This window comes from Dromiciops gliroides, chromosome 1 (assembly GCF_019393635.1).
Source record: "Dromiciops gliroides isolate mDroGli1 chromosome 1, mDroGli1.pri, whole genome shotgun sequence".
Classification (NCBI taxonomy): Eukaryota; Metazoa; Chordata; class Mammalia; order Microbiotheria; family Microbiotheriidae; genus Dromiciops; species Dromiciops gliroides.
The window spans coordinates 655,878,545-655,895,617 of NC_057861.1; the positions used below are offsets into that span (position 1 = coordinate 655,878,545).

Consider the following 17,073-nt stretch of genomic DNA (forward strand, 5'->3'; position numbering starts at 1 on the left):
TCACTATCTTATTTGGTTCTCCTTAAATCATATCTGTATTAAGAGAATCTCACCAATAATAGAGAAATTACTGTCACAGTCACATCTAGGGATATGGTGAACAATATCAGGTCCACCCCCTTTTTCTGGGTATCATTTTTCTTTGATCATTTTGTGTTGTTTCCTATATGTAAGACCTCATTGGATGACAACATGGGAAGTTAAGAAACTAAGGGTGCTTAGCCTGGAGAAGAGAAGACTTAGGGGGAATGCGATAGATATCTTTCTCTATTTGAAAAGATATAATTGGGAATAGGAATCAATCCTGTTCTGCTTTCCTCTTTTCTTTTTGGGGGGAGGAGGTGAGGCAATTGGGGTTAAGTGACTTGCCCAGGGTCACACAGCTAGTAAGTGGTAAGTGTCTGAGGCCGAATTTTAACACAGGTCCTCCTGACTCCTGGGCCAGTGCTCTATCTACTTCGCCACCCAGCTGCCCCCTGCTTTACTCTTAATGCTAGAAAACAGAACTAGGGAGGAAAAACAGACAGGTGTTATAGCATGGCAAATTTGAGTTCATTGTAAAGGGAAACTTCCCAACCAATAGGTTCCAAAAGTGGAATGTTCAGTCTTGAAGAGTACAGGGTCATCACTTCCGGGAGGCATCCAAGCAGAGACTCAATGACCAACCATCAATAATGTAAAAAGAGTTTTTGTTCAGGTATGGTCTTCAAGGTTTCTTCAACCTATAAAATTTCATGATTCTAGAAATATTTTTTTTTGAATCCTTAACCACATGCAATACACTTTGTTATGCCATGAAAGGGATTTAAACAACCCAAAAAAGTGATGATTTTTTTTGCAATCACAGTCTAGTCGGGGAAACAAGACAAATGGAATTGTTAACTGGCTGGTTGACAACCAATTTAACTACTAGTTCTCCACTATTTCTAATAAATACACCCTGGTAAGACCATTTTGGGGTTACTCCTTTGTTTTCATTTTGTTAATCCTAGAGATAAGACATGCGTGTATGAAGGGAATAATGAAGTGAGATACAGACAGCACTAGAATAATCATTAAAGTCCTTTCTCATTTGGAGTTTCTGTGAATATATGACAACTTACACACACCCACAGTTCTCTCCATTGCCTTTGGATTATTAGCAAATTTGAATTTGAAGAAAGGTTTTATTGTTTCACATGATTCACAGGCATGCAGCATCATGAGGAAAATATTGGTAGGAAATTATCATAATCATGTCCTGCTATGGAATCAAGGATTATAGAGAACCCCTTGACTAAGTTTTCAAATGTTAACCCTTCTTACCTCATCTAAATATATATGTTTAAGAATAGAGATAAGGGTTAGACCTGTTATTGCATCCCTGTACCAATGCAGGTTCAGCCCTTTTTCATAATTTGTAGTTTTAGAGAGTAGCCTAGAGCTCTAATACATTAAGGGATTTGCCCAGGACCACACATTCAGTATATGTCAGAGGCAGGACTTTTAGGTCAATTTTGCATCCACTGAACCACACTATCTCCTAAGAATAGGAAAGAAAATGCACCTTCTTTCTTTGCAGAGGCAGGGCCTAGAGCTATGGAACAATAAATAGATAGATAGATAGATAGATAGATAGATAGATAGATAGATAGAACAACTGTCTGATTATGTAATCAGATAGTTGATGTATCTGTTTTCCTCAACTACTTAGACAGCCCCCACCCCAAAGCCCTCCACTTTTCCCCTATTTTTTGTTACAAGGAAAGACTTTCTTGGGAGAAGTGACAATAGGACATATTTGAAAATGATGGTTATGTAAAATCAAAAAGTAAAATAACAATACTAAACATATTTATAATAAACATATCTTTATTGCTAATAAATCAGCAAAACATTTTCCCCACATTTTTGCTACCATCTTTCCTTGCCTTCCTCCTTTTAAAACTTCTTATTGCCGATTTCTTTCCTAGGCACATCATGACATTCAGAATATTAGAGCCATGACTCCATTTCCTGCAAAATAATTTCCTTGTGATCTGCTTTATTTTTTCCCCATTCACTCTGTAATCCTTCAGTTCACTTTTTTGTTTATTCTATTTTTTTCTTCCCTCTCAAATCCCTTTTAAAATTTTCAATCCTAAAGAACTGCGAAGTATAGATGCTGACTGAACCATACTATTTCTTTTGTTTTTGATGTTGTTGTTTTTTTCTATTTTGAGGATTTTCATCATTGCTCTGATTTTTTCTCTTATAACATGACTAACGCAGAAATATGTTTAATGTTATTATATATATATATATATATATATATATATATATATATATATATATATATATATATATATATATATATAACCTATATCAGATTGCCTGCTGTCTAGGGGAGGGGGGAGGGAGGGGAGGGAGGGAGAAAAATCTGAAATTGTAAAGCTTGTATAAAGAAAAGTTGAGAACTATCTTTACATGTAACAGAAAAAAAATAAAATACTTTATTAATTAAAAAAAATTTCAATCCTAAGATCCAGCTATTAACAGTTAAGGATAGAAATAGACATATTACTAATTGCAGAACAGAAGATACGTAGAGAGGCTGAAGCCTGTAAAAATAATGTTTGGCTGAAAAAGATGGAAAGAGACCTGGAAGAAATATCCTTAGAGAATCCCACTCCAGTATCATGTTAGAGAGAGAAACTTCTACAAATAATTTCTCTGTTCTATTTTTAAAACATCAAGGATGTTTTGCCCTACTTCCCTACAGCCAGAAGTATAATGGGTATTGAAAAAAAATTTAAATATAGGTCCTGGATAGATTAGATATAGTCTTTGTGAATTAAATTAAGCATATAACCCCTTAATTGCTTCTTTATAAGTGACACAAGCTAGGAAGTCATTAACAAGCCTATATTTGTGTCAGCTCAAGTGGTAGGTATAGCACAGAAAAAAGCATTCTTTGCATTACATGATTAGATAAAACACAACCAGCTTTAAGAAGAAAAAGAAGAAAAGAGAGAGAAAGAGAGAGAGAGAGAGAGAGAGAGAGAGAGAGAGAGAGAGAGAGAGAGAGAGAGAGAGAGAGAGAGAGAGAGAGAGAGCTTCCTATTCTGGGATATAAAATTGTTGACTCTGTTTCATAACCTGTAAGATAGTCAGTTTTGTTCAAGAAAGGGGTAACTCACAAAGACACTTGAAAACCCTGGCTTTTTACCTACTGCTGTCTGTATTTCACACACAAGCTCAATTTACCAACTTCATAAATAGTGTATTTTTCCAGAACTGATTTGTCAGAGAGCTTCCTCTTCTTCTCATCTTGCTTCCTCCTCAAGCGTTTTCCAGGTGTTTGAGCATAATTTCACCCTTTCTGCATTATGTCATGGAAAAGAAATAGAAGGGTTTGCATATGCAGGAAGGTAGGCTATATTTGTCTGCATCTAACAGAAAAAAAGAGCTCTTTATTCAGTTGTGAGCTTTCCTTTACCTCCTTGACATTCTAGTTCTAACAAACTTTTTTCTTCTTTTCTCATCCTTTTTCTTTTCTCCCCTTTTTTTGCAGACCATTGTAGTATTATATTTAATGATAATTTCCTGAGGGCAGGGATTGTGGTTTTTTTTCATCTTTTTCATTACCAGAACCCAGAAGAGTGCCTAAATCACAATAAATTTTTAACTGACATTTGTTGAACTGAATTTCCAGTGGAAACTTAGAATACTTGCTTCTTCCACTAAAGAGAGTGAGAAATAAATATATTTTCTGTTCCTTAGTCAAATCTTGCTTTTGGGGTACATAGTTCTTGTAGCAGAATTAAATTTCTGTGTTTTATCTATATTTCGCATACATTGAGAAATATTATTCAGGGGAGATATTACATTTAGAAATTATGCTTACTAATTTCCCTAGGAAAGCTTTGGCACTAACACCAAAAGTGATAGACCTGGGGGCATCTAGGTGGTGCAGTGGATAAAGCATGGGCCCTGGATTCAGGAGGACCTGAGTTCAAATTTGACCTCAGACACTTGACACTTACTAGCTGTGAAAAAAAAAAAAAGTGATCGACCTGGAACTTTTACACTTAATGGTAGCATATTTTATATGAATTTTATTTAATGAATTTAGATTAGTGGTCTATCAATTCAGTGTGTGTGTGTGTGTGTGTGTGTGTGTGTGTGTGTGCTGTGCATGCTCATATACACAGGAGCAAGCATACACACAAACACACACACACACACACACACACACACACACACACACACACACACCACGCCCTTACTCCAGGGTAGAAGTAGACAACCATCACCTGAAATCTTGCATGCAATATAGTATATACACAATTCTGTTCAACAAACATTTGTTAATCTCCTGCTGGATATAGCATACTGGTGACACATAGTGGCAATACAAAGGTGGTGGTTGTTGTTATTTTTGCTGTTTTTAATGACTATCACTACCTTAAAGAAAAAGGACAGACTCGTAAGGAAAGGGCAAGTATGCAGATATCTGTGGTGCAGCGAGAAATAGGTGGTGGAGATTCTTAGGTACTCATCTTTAAAGAATCACAACTCTCACACACAATCCCATTAGAATAAAATAGTCTTTTATTTAGGCACTTAGAGAAAGTGACCAAGAAGGAAGTCAAAGACTTTTCTTAAAGGGAGAGGGGGAGACTTAGAGACAACATGATTCTTTGAGTCACCTTTCTCTTCGACCAGAAGGGAGGCCAAAGCCTATATAGAGGACTGATGGGAGAAGGAAGGATGGGGTGACCACCTGACTATGGAAAGTTCCCTTACTTGAGTGAGGGATGGTGGTCCTGGCTTCTGGAGTTATCTATGTCTCCTGGCCAGGCAACAGCCACGCCTAATGGGTTTATGTCCCTTACTTCTTAGATGTTTCTGTCCTGATGGCTAGTTGGTCAGTTTAAAATTTAATAGTCCCTTAACTCCTTGATATGTCCCAACCCTATATCAAAAGGAAATTGTGATGAGGGAAAGCAGGCAAAATGTTATGAGAAGTCTGAATTAAATGTCAGAGTTTTGCACTGCCTGGACCTAGGACTCCCACATTTCAAGTTGTTTTCAGAGCTCTGAGAACTTGAATCCTTATTTGGATGATTCTAGGGAATTTATTCTGATCAGAGAAACTGTGGTCCTCAACTGTCCTTGGTACTTTTGAGGTATCCAAGAGTTCCTGAGCATGCAAATCTATTCTGGAACCCTAATGGGGCAGATCCTTCCATTTGAGAATAATTAATTAAGCATTATATGGAAGGTATTTTGCTAGGTTTGGGGAATACAAAGACAAAAATCTAAGCATCCCGTAACCTCCTGTTTGGTGGCATAGTTATTAGAACTTTGAACTTGGATTCAGGAAAATAGTAATCTGCATCCTGCCTCAGGCACTTTACCAGTTGTGTGAGATGGACAAGTCACTAAAGTGCTTTCAGCTTCATTTTCTTCATCTTTAAGATGGGTGCAATAATAATGTCTATCCCACAGGTTCGTTGTAAAGATAAAATGAGATAATATGTACCGGGCTTTGCAAACCTTACAATGTGGAATGTGTGTTAGTTATTCCTTTGTGGGGAGGATATAAAATGTAAACAGATAAGAAAATAAAAAGTATATGCAAAATCAACACAACAATGATGGGGAACACTAACAATTGCAGTTATCAGGAAAGGGAGGTGATACCTGAGCTGAGCCTTACAGTAAGCTTGGAGTTCTAGGGGGTGAATATGAAGAAAGAGGGCATTCCAGGTAAGAGGTCAACCCCATTAAAAGGCATTGATTGGGGAGGGGGGGGAGTGGTGAAATGTACTGGTCAGGCAACCAGAAGTAGCCTCGCCTGGCCAGAATGGAAAATAATGGGAAAATATATTTTACCCACTTGGGGGAAAAGCATAGCATGAGACTTTGGTAGAGTAATCTGATTCTTTGAGAATTATAATGAAAATAATTGAGTCAGTGGGAGTCTGGATGAAAAACAATGAATAGTTCTTTTATTTGAGAAATAGCAGACAATTGGTTTGTTTGTTTGTTTGTTCTTTCCCATAAAAAGGCCCTGAGGGAAAATGAAATCCTTCCTGCAGAGGTCAGAGGCTGTTCCTAAGCAAACTTCTCCAACCCAACTTTGTGCTTTTAACTCCAAATGAGGAATATTGTGGGGCAGAAGGAAAAATAAGTTTGGACAGAGCATTTATGTGAGGCAGGCATGTTCAAAAGAACCCCTCCCTCATAATGAAAGGAGTAGAAAGGATGTAGACTTGGACAGTTTATACAAGGCTGTGCATGTCCATTCTCATACTGGGTACTTCTAAAAGGCCACCTTTTTCATGTTCATCCCTTCACAGCTGTTGATGTAACCCAAGCAGAACTGAGCCATGGTCACACATTGAAAGTACAAGATAGATTTCAGGTAGAACACAGGTGGCCACACTGCTTAATCTGAACATTTACTAATACTGATTGAAAAAAAATAATAATCTAGGTGCTGTCATTCTCACTGGCAAAGCCTTGTAGTCATAATCCTTAGTTAAACAAGATAGCTTCAAACGACCAAAAGTATACAAACAACCCCGAAACCTCTTTTTTTCCCTTTCTCTCGGTTTCTTTTAGACCCTGATTGGGGGGGGGGGAGGGAATGAGGAGCACAACTTCCCCAGTCTCTTCAGTCTTTGTAGGACATGACTCAGGGTTTACTTTAGGGGCTGGTTTTGTCCTTTATACATGTTCCACAGGAGCCTTTGCTTCAAAACATCTAACCAAAAGAAATTCCTTGTTCTAGATTTTTTAAAACTAAACTCCCAATGCATGTGAAAGTTTTTTTTTCCTAAAAGTAATGAAGTATGTACATTTATTCTCTTTAATCCTAAAAATCCATTCCTAGACAATATTGCTCCAGACAATGTCCATCGAGACTCAATTGTCAGATGTAAAATCACACTGGAAATATTTTATATTCAAAAGCTGATATTACTGTATTAATTATCATTTTATTGCTTGATGTCTCTTACTTCAACCCTGCTTTAGACCTTTACTAGTAGTAATGGGCAGGTCAACAACAGTAACAACAAGAATTTATTTAGCACCTCCTCTCTGCCAGGTACTATGCTAAGTGCTGAGAATATAAAAAATAGCACCCCTCCCCCCCTCCAAAAAAAAAGAAAAAAAGACAAGATATCCTCAGTTTTCTCATCTGCTCCATGGGAATAATGATAACTGTAATGCTTGTTGTGAGAATCAACTAAGATAATATGGGCAAAACACTTTGAAAACCTTAAAGTGATAGATAAATGTCTAGCAGTAATATTAGTAGTAGAATTTACAAATTAAATAGAATTGAATTTATTCTCCATATGATATTATAGACTTTCAATACATACCTGGATACTTTGTTAATAAATATTCCTATTGACTCAACATCTTACTCCAGGGGGAAAAATATAGTATTGCTAGAGATGTTTTCTTTTGATTAGATGTAAGTATTCCATTGATTTTAAATAACTTAAACAGGTTCACAAGGAAAATGTCCTGGCAAATTTTGTATTCATCAGCTAAAAGCCCATTATTGAAAAGTAGGTCCTTTCTGTCTTCTTTGGATCTAACTAATTTTATTTATTTATCTATCTATCTATTTATTTATTTCTACTGGTAATGGATTGACTTGAACACAGGATCATCTCCCTACCTAGTCATTCAGTATTTATTATTATTATTATTATTAAGATTATTAATAATAATTGGCATTTATAAATACATTCATAAATCCTTTAATATTTGCAAAGTGTATACAGAGTATATCTGTATTTCTGTGTGTGTATTGAATTTCGTTTGATTCTGATATAACAAACCTGTGAATTACATGATATCTCCATATTGCAGATGAGGAAACTGACACTAAGTGAGATTATGTGTCTTGTTCAGGGTCACACAGCAAAATAAATATTTGGGGTATTGTTGTGGTTGTGGTTGTTGGTTGTTGTTGTTTGTCCATTCTCTAAGAGGACCATGACTTGCTTAGGGTAACACATCTAATAATTGTCTGAGGTGATATTCGAACTCAGGTCCTTCCAATTTCAGGTCCAGTGCTGTATCTGCTACATCTGGGATATGTCTGGGGTAGGCTTTGAATAGAGGTCTTCCTGATTCCAAGTCCCAGGCTGCCTATTTAGCAAATACACAACAAATATCCTTCTAAAAAATAGATACTTCCCTAGTTACCTCATTTCATTTCTTCCTTTAATCATTTTTGCCAATTTGAGTTTGTATACTTTCACTTCTGGGAGTCCTGTTGGTAGAATCCCATTTAATCACCTTTAATAGAGCATCAGAATTGTCGTGTCCAATTCCGACTCATTAAATTATGAGCTTTTGGCTCTGTTGTGCAGAAGAGCAGTGCTGTATCATCGATTTACTTTATTGTAGCATGGATGATTTATAAACAATAAGTTACAAGCACAGTTTTGTTCAAAACTGATTGTTTTGTTGATTCCAAAGCAGTGGTTGCTTGGAAAGAAAATATGATTGTAACTGTATTTGAATGGCATGTAAGATGCTCTTAATAAAAGCTGACTTGTTTTTCAAAACAGTATGTATTGGTAATGTTTTGAGGTTTTAGGCCTTTTTTTTTTCTTTTAGTACAGAATGCTTCCTGAATTTTGGACTTGAACTGTTGGCCATGTTCTATGGTTAACATCTTCAGAATAGTGTGGAATTCCTCTGAGACAAGGGCAAAGAAGAGAGTGATTTTAATTTTCATGAAAAGTTGATATTCAGATGATACTGTGGTTGGAGAATCTAGACAATGATAGGACAAGCATTGGCTTGTGGAGAAGTTTTCAGGGTGGAGAGATAGTGGGCTTGTTGTGGACATTCATAGTATCAGAGATTTGGGGCTGAATCAAACAGATAATCTATATTCTTCTTTGTAACTGAAAAGAAATGACTGAACAAATGAGAACAAGAACTATATTAGAGTTAGCCTGAGCACCAATAGATAGAAAATATTCCCTACCCCAAATTGAAAGCACTCCTTATTGGGGTCAGTAGAGGACTGAGTCTGAATATCATGTCTAAAACTAGCTAGGTTTGTAAACTAGCAAAAAGTTGCTCAATCTCTCATCCTTAGTTTCCTATCTGTAAAATAATCTCTGTACTTCCTTTCTCATTGAACTCACTAAATTAATTATCCCTTCTTCCCAAGTCTTTCACTCTTGTTAACTTTGTTATTATTACTATTATTGGGGGGGCAGGGCAATGAGGATTAAGTGACTTGCTCTAGGTCACCCAGCTAGTGTCAAATGTTGGAGGCTGGGTTTGAACTCAGATCCTCCTGAATCCAGGGCTGATGCTTTATCCACTGCGCCACCTAGCTGTCCCCTAACTTTGTTATTATTACTGAGCACACCAACATCCTTCTAGCTACTCAAGCTCCCAGTCTAAGTATCATCCTAGATGCCTCACTCTCTCATACACCCATCCTATCCAATCTGTTGCCATCTTCCATGCATCTATCAAAGAGATATTCCTCAATCCCAGGACTAACCAAGTAATGTCCTATTCAGTCAACTCCATTGTTTTCCTATTACTCCTAAAACATGTATAAATGATTTTGCCTGGTTTTTAAAGCCCTTCCCATTTTTCCAGTCTTTTTTTTTTATATCTTTCTCCCCTCCACATACTCTTTGATCCAGTGGCACTTACCTAGCTATTCCTCATGCAAGACATTCTATTTCCTGAATCCATGCAATTTCCATTTGTTTTCATTAGTTATCCCCCCTCCCCATGCCTGAAATGATCTCACTCCTCCTTTCTGCCTTCCCCAACTTCCTTCAAGTCTTAGCTTAAATCTCACTTTCTAGAAGATGACTTTGCTAGTTCCTTTTAATGCTAATACCTTCCTGAGATTACCTTGAAAATTATCCCATATATATATATAGAGAGAGAGAGAGAGAGAGAGATGGATAGATATATTTGTACTTAGTAATTTGCACATTGTCGCCCCTATTAGATTGTGTGCCCCTCAAAGGCAGAGACTTACTGCCTTTCTTTACATCCCTAGCATTTAACACAGTGTCTGGAAGTAGTAAGTGTTTAATAAATACTTGTTGACTTGACTCATTAGATGTTATGAAAGAAGCACAATGTAAACCTTAAAAGTGCTATAGAAATGAGATCTTTATAAAAGTTGACAATTAAGTATCAAAAATGCTGTGGTACACGAGATTTCTAATTCAACAAAGTTTACTGCATGTCATTATACACATAAACTCTTTCCTTGGATGTGGAAATCCCTTTTATAACTATTTTTCAGAGTGACATTCATTAACATGGATAAACTAGTAACTCGTGTCTGTCTGATCCCTCTTATTTCTTCATATCTAATTTTTATTTCCCATTTAATTAATACATTATTCTAAATCGGATCTTAAAAAAAGACTCTCCTCTTTCAAGATGCTTTTCAAAGACATTCATCATTCTCTTACTGGTTAGGCATTTACATAAATATTCTCTTTATCATTCTTTTCTATGAATACCATCTTTTATGTTTTCTGAAGTAGTGTGTGTCTTCCATATGAAAGCAAAGGCAAAGGAGTGGAATTTTCCAAACATAGTTTCATGAAAAAATATTAATAGAAATATATAGTAATGAGGTAAAATACTTTTTGATCATGCTATGCCTTGAAATTAAATGATATAATTATTATTATTAAATGATACAGTCAGATTAAGACTATTTATAGGCTATTATAAACATTTACAGTAATTTCTCTTAAGTAATTTAGGGTTCTGAAGCTATAGTCTAGGTTCTTTTGTAGGTAACTTTTATTTAAAATTGCTGACAAAATAAGGCTGTGGTTCTTTTATACTTTTTATTAATAAAAATACCTTTATCATTTCTCTTTACCCTTTAAAACCTTTTAAACTGGAATGATTGTCTCTTACATAGCTCAAAGCTTTTTTTTTTACTCTGTAGAGACAAAAAGGTGTAATTATGGTAATTAACTGTCTTTAGATATTTCATGAATATTTGAGTCAAAAAGCCCAACTGTCTCCAATAGCCTAAAGAAATATAATGCACAAGTCATGCACAAGTTTTCTGGTTGCTTTGAACATAAAATACCAAGGTTCTAAATTCTAAAGGCCTCCAGAGTTTCAGCAACATTTCAAACACCAAGGTGATTATTTTGATTCCTTTCAGATAGTCCAGTTGAGAAATTCACCTCTTTCAACCATAATAATAATTGACCTTTCTAAAGTTCTTTGCATGCATTGTCTCATTTGGTCTTCACAACAACTCAGTAGGGAAATAAATATTATAGCAATCATTATCCTCATTTTATAGATAAAGAAACTGAAACTCAAGTTAAATGGGTTTCCCATTTTCACTCAGCTAGTGTCAGTCTCTCCTAATTCCTTATTCATTGTTTTTCTTCCATCTCATGCTATATGTTACCTGTAGCTCTCTTGCCTCATTTCTTTTAATAAACAGTTCAGGTTTCTTCAGTTGTTCCCTGTCCACATGTCTCACCAGGTCTTGGAACACATGATGTTAAAGGTGGAAAGTCTCTTCTAGCTCAGCTCTCTGATTTTAAAGATGAAATAATTAAGGCCCAGGAAGGTTAAATCTCTGGGACTGAGGGTGCATATTAGGGTTAGGCAGAGAGGAATGGAGGAGGATCTGGGTTACTTGACCAACAAAATGAAGGACTAGACACTTCTCCAGTTTCTACTAACTCTCAAAAAGAGCCCAAAAGAGGAATTTAAAATGACAATTATTTTCACAGAACTAGAAACCAAGGAGCTTATCAATAACAACAACAATGACAACAATATCTATTACTTCTGTAACACTATTTATTTTTTATTTTTTTTTAAGTGAGGCAACTGGGGTTAAGTGACTTGCCCAGGGTCACACAGCTAGTAAGTGTTAAGTGTCTGAGGCAGGATTTGAACTCAGGTCCTCCTGACTCCAGGGCCAGTGCTTTATCCACTGCACCACCTAGCTGCCCACTTCTGTAATACTTTAAGGTTTACAAAGTGCTTTACAAATCACATTTCATCCTCACAATTACCCTGTGAAGTAGGCACTATTCTTATACCTGTTTAACAAGATAACAGCCTTATGAATGACTAGGGGAGAATGAGAATCTGTGGTTTCACTTAGCACTCCTCCCCACCCAGGTTCCATATTCCTCTTGCAGAGACCCAAGGTCTGATTGGGATCCCAGCAGGAATTTCCCTCCTGCTGCAAACTCAGACCAAACACTTTTTTTTTTTTTTTAGTGAGGCAATTGGGGTTAAGTGACTTGCCCAGGGTCACACAGCTAGTAAGTGTTAAGTGTCTGAGGCCAGATTTGAACTCAGGTACTCTTGAATCCAAGGCCAGTGCTCCATCCACTGCACCACCTAGCAGCCCCAGACCAAACACATTTTGCCCTTGTCTTTTCTCCGGGGTCTTTTTCAAAGAGCAGTGAACCTAAACTCTATTCAACCTCCTGGAGATTGCACACCATCCTTGCCCATCCACCCTAAGAGACCATGATCCATCTTTGCCCATAAGTTCTTCCCAGGGGATCTACCTAGTGTAATCAAGGCTTTCCATACTTTCTCCTGACTCCACAAGGATACCAGTGGAAAACTCAGGTTGTCCATTTGTCAATTTTTGCCCTCGATGCATGACTTTTCCTTCTCTTTCTATCATAAATTTCCTTGACAGTTTTTATTTCCATTCTTCTTCAAAGATCCTAGTTAGTTAGATTGCATCCTGCTCATATACACTAAGCCTCTCTCCATGGCTTTCTGTGTAATATTTATTTTTCATTCTTTTCTTGCTGCCATATAACAACACCAGTTATTTTTTAAATGATTGACTTTTTCTCCAGGGAAAATTGAGGTTAATAAAGGAAGCTTAGAATCTGGCCAAGGCAATTCATCCTATTTTCTTCCTTTATTTAACTTTGAACCTAACTTAGCATCAATCTATAATACATACATATTAAATGTACATACTAATGGGTCAACTCTGTAGGTTGTCAGTCAAGATACCTGTCGTAATCTGGGCAAATGCATTCTTAATCCACTTGGTCTTTCCTATGGAAAGTCAGACCATATTCTTTTGATTGGTTACTGATCTCTTTCAGGAGGTTCTTCAGTGCTCCAAGGCTTGATGTAACCAACACAATACCATCTGCAAGCAGGAGCATCTGAAAGACCCCATGATCCACAGGAAAATCCCCCTTCATCTTGGATTATACACCATACATCCGCTATCATAGTCCCAAACACCTTTGGCGAGTATATGTCTCCCTGTTTCATGCCTCACCCAAAACTTATGATCTGACGGTCATTGCTGTAACATCTCTCAAGGAATTTTCATGTAAGGAGAGGAGACCTTTTTCTTTATTGCTCTATGGATTCAGATGCTTTTTCATAATCAGCAATAAACAAAGGGGGTGGGACAGCTAGGTGGCACAGTGGATAAAGCACTGGCCCTGGATTCAGGAGGACCTGAGTTCAAATCCAGCCTCAGACACTTGACACTAACTAGCTGTGTGACCCTGGACAAGTCACTTAACCATCATCACCCGACAAAAAAAAAATTTAAATTAAATTTTAAAATAAGCAAAGGGGGAACCACAAGTATTCTCAAAATTTTGCAGTCAATTGGAAAATTGTAAAGATGTACTCATTCTGTTAAATATTTCTTTTGAAAGCCTACTTGTTCTATACTAACCCTTCATTCCATCCCACTGCTCCCATGATAGATCTTAATAATGGGTAAACTTCAAAAAAAGGTTTGAGGCCATTCATGGGTAAATTAGTCTCATCAATATGGTGCATAGATGGGAAAGTAGGCCTATAGATGGGTAGTTTTTGATGTTATCTCTGTAGTCTAATAGTAAGAATAAAGACTTTTCTCCCTGATCTTTTGATTTATTCTTCTTTTTTTACTTATCTCTTTACATATTCTATTCCTTTTCATTCTTTGGGGGGAAGAAAACGTGTGTGTGTGTGTAGAACAATTTGAGGAGCTAGAAAAATCAGGAAGGTTTTCTCTAGAAGATGGCAGTCGGATTGAGCTTTGAAGGATTTCTAAGAGACAGATGAGGAGGAATACATTTTGCACATGGAAGAAAGTTTGTGCAAAGGCATGGAGATGGGATGGAAGTCTGGATTTATAGTTGGCCCATTTGACTGTATTATAAAGTATGCAATAGGGAATATCAAAATGAGCCAAATTGCAAAGGACTTTAAATGCCAGGCAGAAAAGTTTGTATTCTGTCTTAGAGACATTAGGGAACTCTTCCACTTCCCCTAAGCAAAAGTTTTATACTCTGTTGGGGTACAGGATCCTTCTTGCTTCCCATTCCCATAACCAGAAGTTGCCCTACTCTTGGGCCCTAGTTAATCTGGAAGATAAGTGAATGACAAAATCTGCTGTTTGATCCTTAAAGGTTGAAGCTTCATTTACTCTTTGCACATCTTCAGCAAAAACATCTATGATCCTTTGCCTATTGTATCCTTTTGTTAACTTCATTGTAACCTCAGGTCTTCCTCCTTTGACCTACAAGGTTCTCCATTTTCCAAACCAGCAAGTTGTTTTCCTTCAATAGCCTTATGAAGAATCCTTGGAAAAGTACTTCATGATAATAGTGGTACACACAGCAAATGGCAATGATAGATTTCCAGTAGAATGCAAGTTCCTTAAGAGAGGAATGTCTCATTTTTTGTCTTTATATTCCCAGGGCCTGGCACATAGTAGGCATTTAAAAACATATGTTGAAATGAACCAAATTCCAGATTTCCCAGGGAACACCCACATTTAATATTCCTGGACTGGCATTACAGATTTGTCATTAAAGAACCCTGTGTGGCCTGACTGTACCAAAAGCAAAATGAAAAATGAGGCAAGAGGTGAGCCATACTCTTCATGGAAAAGGGAAAAGCTCATATGTCTATGCGTGTTGCCCTGTGGAAAAAAAATTAAGGGGGAAAAAATGAGAGAAGTGGAAAGAAAACAGCATGTCTCCCAATTTAGTTTAAAAGTGTGATGGGACTAATTAGTTTAAACATCATCTATAGAAGCAACAGAGCCTCTGAAAAATATCTAGTACGTCTAAAAATAAGAGGTTATAATAAGATCGGGTGGGGGAAGGAAACTTCTGCAGAGGCTAATACAGCCATGTGGGTGTCCCTGCTTGCCTATTGACTTCATGGCTCTGCAAAGCTTTGTTTGGCCACATTTCTCTTTAGAAAAGCACTTCTTTGGGAAAGTATTTCTTGCATCTACAAAGTGATAGAACTAACAAGGAAAGCTTACAGAAAAAACACCCATTTTAATTTATCTTAGATATTTGAAAAACTGCTTGCTCAGCTGTCATTGGAAACTGGCTTTTAAAAAGAAATATCTGCTATAACACATTGATGAGACTTAAGCATTAAGAAAGATCTAGAGGGGCAGCTAGGTGGCGCAGTGGATAGAGCACCGGCCCTGGATTCAGGAGGACCTGAGTTCAAATCTGGCCTCAGACACTTATCACTTACTAGCTCTGTGACCCTGGGCAAGTCACTTAACCCCAACTGCCCTGCCAAAAAAAAAAAAAAAAAGAAAGAAAGAAAAAGAAAGATCTAGGCATGTATTTTTTGATCTTCCATATAAATACTTCTTCTGTCCCTGTTGGATCACGATGTTTTGATTATTGAAGAGAAATTCATTATCCCCTTAAAAAAAAGATAGGCAAGATGAACATTGAAGGTAAAAGACTCATTCAGGGAACATGCTTGCTAAAATGAGGCTCAGTTTGATAAGCTTATATAGAAGTCAACTGTCAGGGGTACATTTTTAAGAAAGGTAGCTTTTCTTTCTCCAAGGGAGAATGCCAATGGAATACAATTAACAAAGCATCACTCTAAGAATTAGTAATGGGTTTTATTTGCTTTGAATTAATTAAAAAAGTATTTAAGTGCTTACTATGTGCAAAGCATTGGGCTAAATCACTGGAGATACAAGAAGAAAATTAGAGGCAGTCCTTGCTCTCAAGAAGCTCTCATTCTGATGAGGGAGTCAGCAAATGAGAAAGTTTAACTGGAAACCAGATGGTAAAGTCCCATGGTCCCTAGGGGTTAGTGGCAAAGCAGGTGATAATATATCTTCTTTACTATCATTTCCACTGATAAAATTATATCTGTTTCTGATTTTGAACCATATGACAATGCCAAGGACTTTGGTAGCAAGATAATCATCGACTAGATCTTTAGGAGCTATTGGAAAGAGCACCTGCTGATGTAGTTCCCAGACCACACATCCATAAGGATTGCTTCCTAGGATGATGGCTGCAGAGGCTGGGCTAAAAGAAGGGCCATTCCCAGAGTCACCTTACTGACTTGTCTGTCAAGAGCAGTTGGTCAGTAATTAATGTTGATTGTGCCCAGGAAAGCAGGACCCTACTCCACAATGATTTATCCCTGCAATTAATGGTTGTTGGATTTGAACTTGAAGCAGGGCTGGTGGTCTAGGGAGTCTGTGTTCTCAAAAACCTTGGTTCAGAGTCCTGGGGTATTTCAATTAGGCCTGAGGAGAAGTGGTGATGGTCTGACACACCTGGAACATGCCATCTCTTGTCTTTCCCTTAGGATGCCTTTTTGTTTCAACTTGAGGGAAGAGTCATCCCATTACATAATTGACTCCAGTGGAACACCTGCTGAATGTGGGTGACCACATTAAACATTTTTTCTCTAGACATTCTGATATGGCACTTTGCCCATAAATGAGGAGAACCACTGTCTGCCCTGCCATTTTCTAATGTTGTCACCTCCTTCATGTTCTATTTGAGAGGAATTTATGAAAGACATATGCTTGCGTTTCTATCTGCACATAGATTTTCAGTTATATTGCTATCATCATCATAAACAAATGTTTACTTAACACCTTCTATTACAACTATAAGGAATTGAGAATGCAAAAAGGCATAAGGAATGTTCCATACAATCAAAGTGGTAAATGTCCATTTGAGGCAGTAGTATATATACCTTAAAAGATAAAGAACAATGGAAAACAGCACATAATGAGTAGAATTGCAGATTTAGAGCTGAAAG

General features: G+C 37.0%; 1 protein-coding gene across 1 annotated transcript in view; it reads left to right on the forward strand.

Annotated features, from left to right (window-relative positions):
- The window catches only part of ADAMTSL1 (ADAMTS like 1), a 1,070,304-nt gene that overhangs the window by 572,515 nt on the left and 480,716 nt on the right, over positions 1 to 17,073 (forward strand). The gene's annotated exons all lie outside the window — the stretch shown is intronic.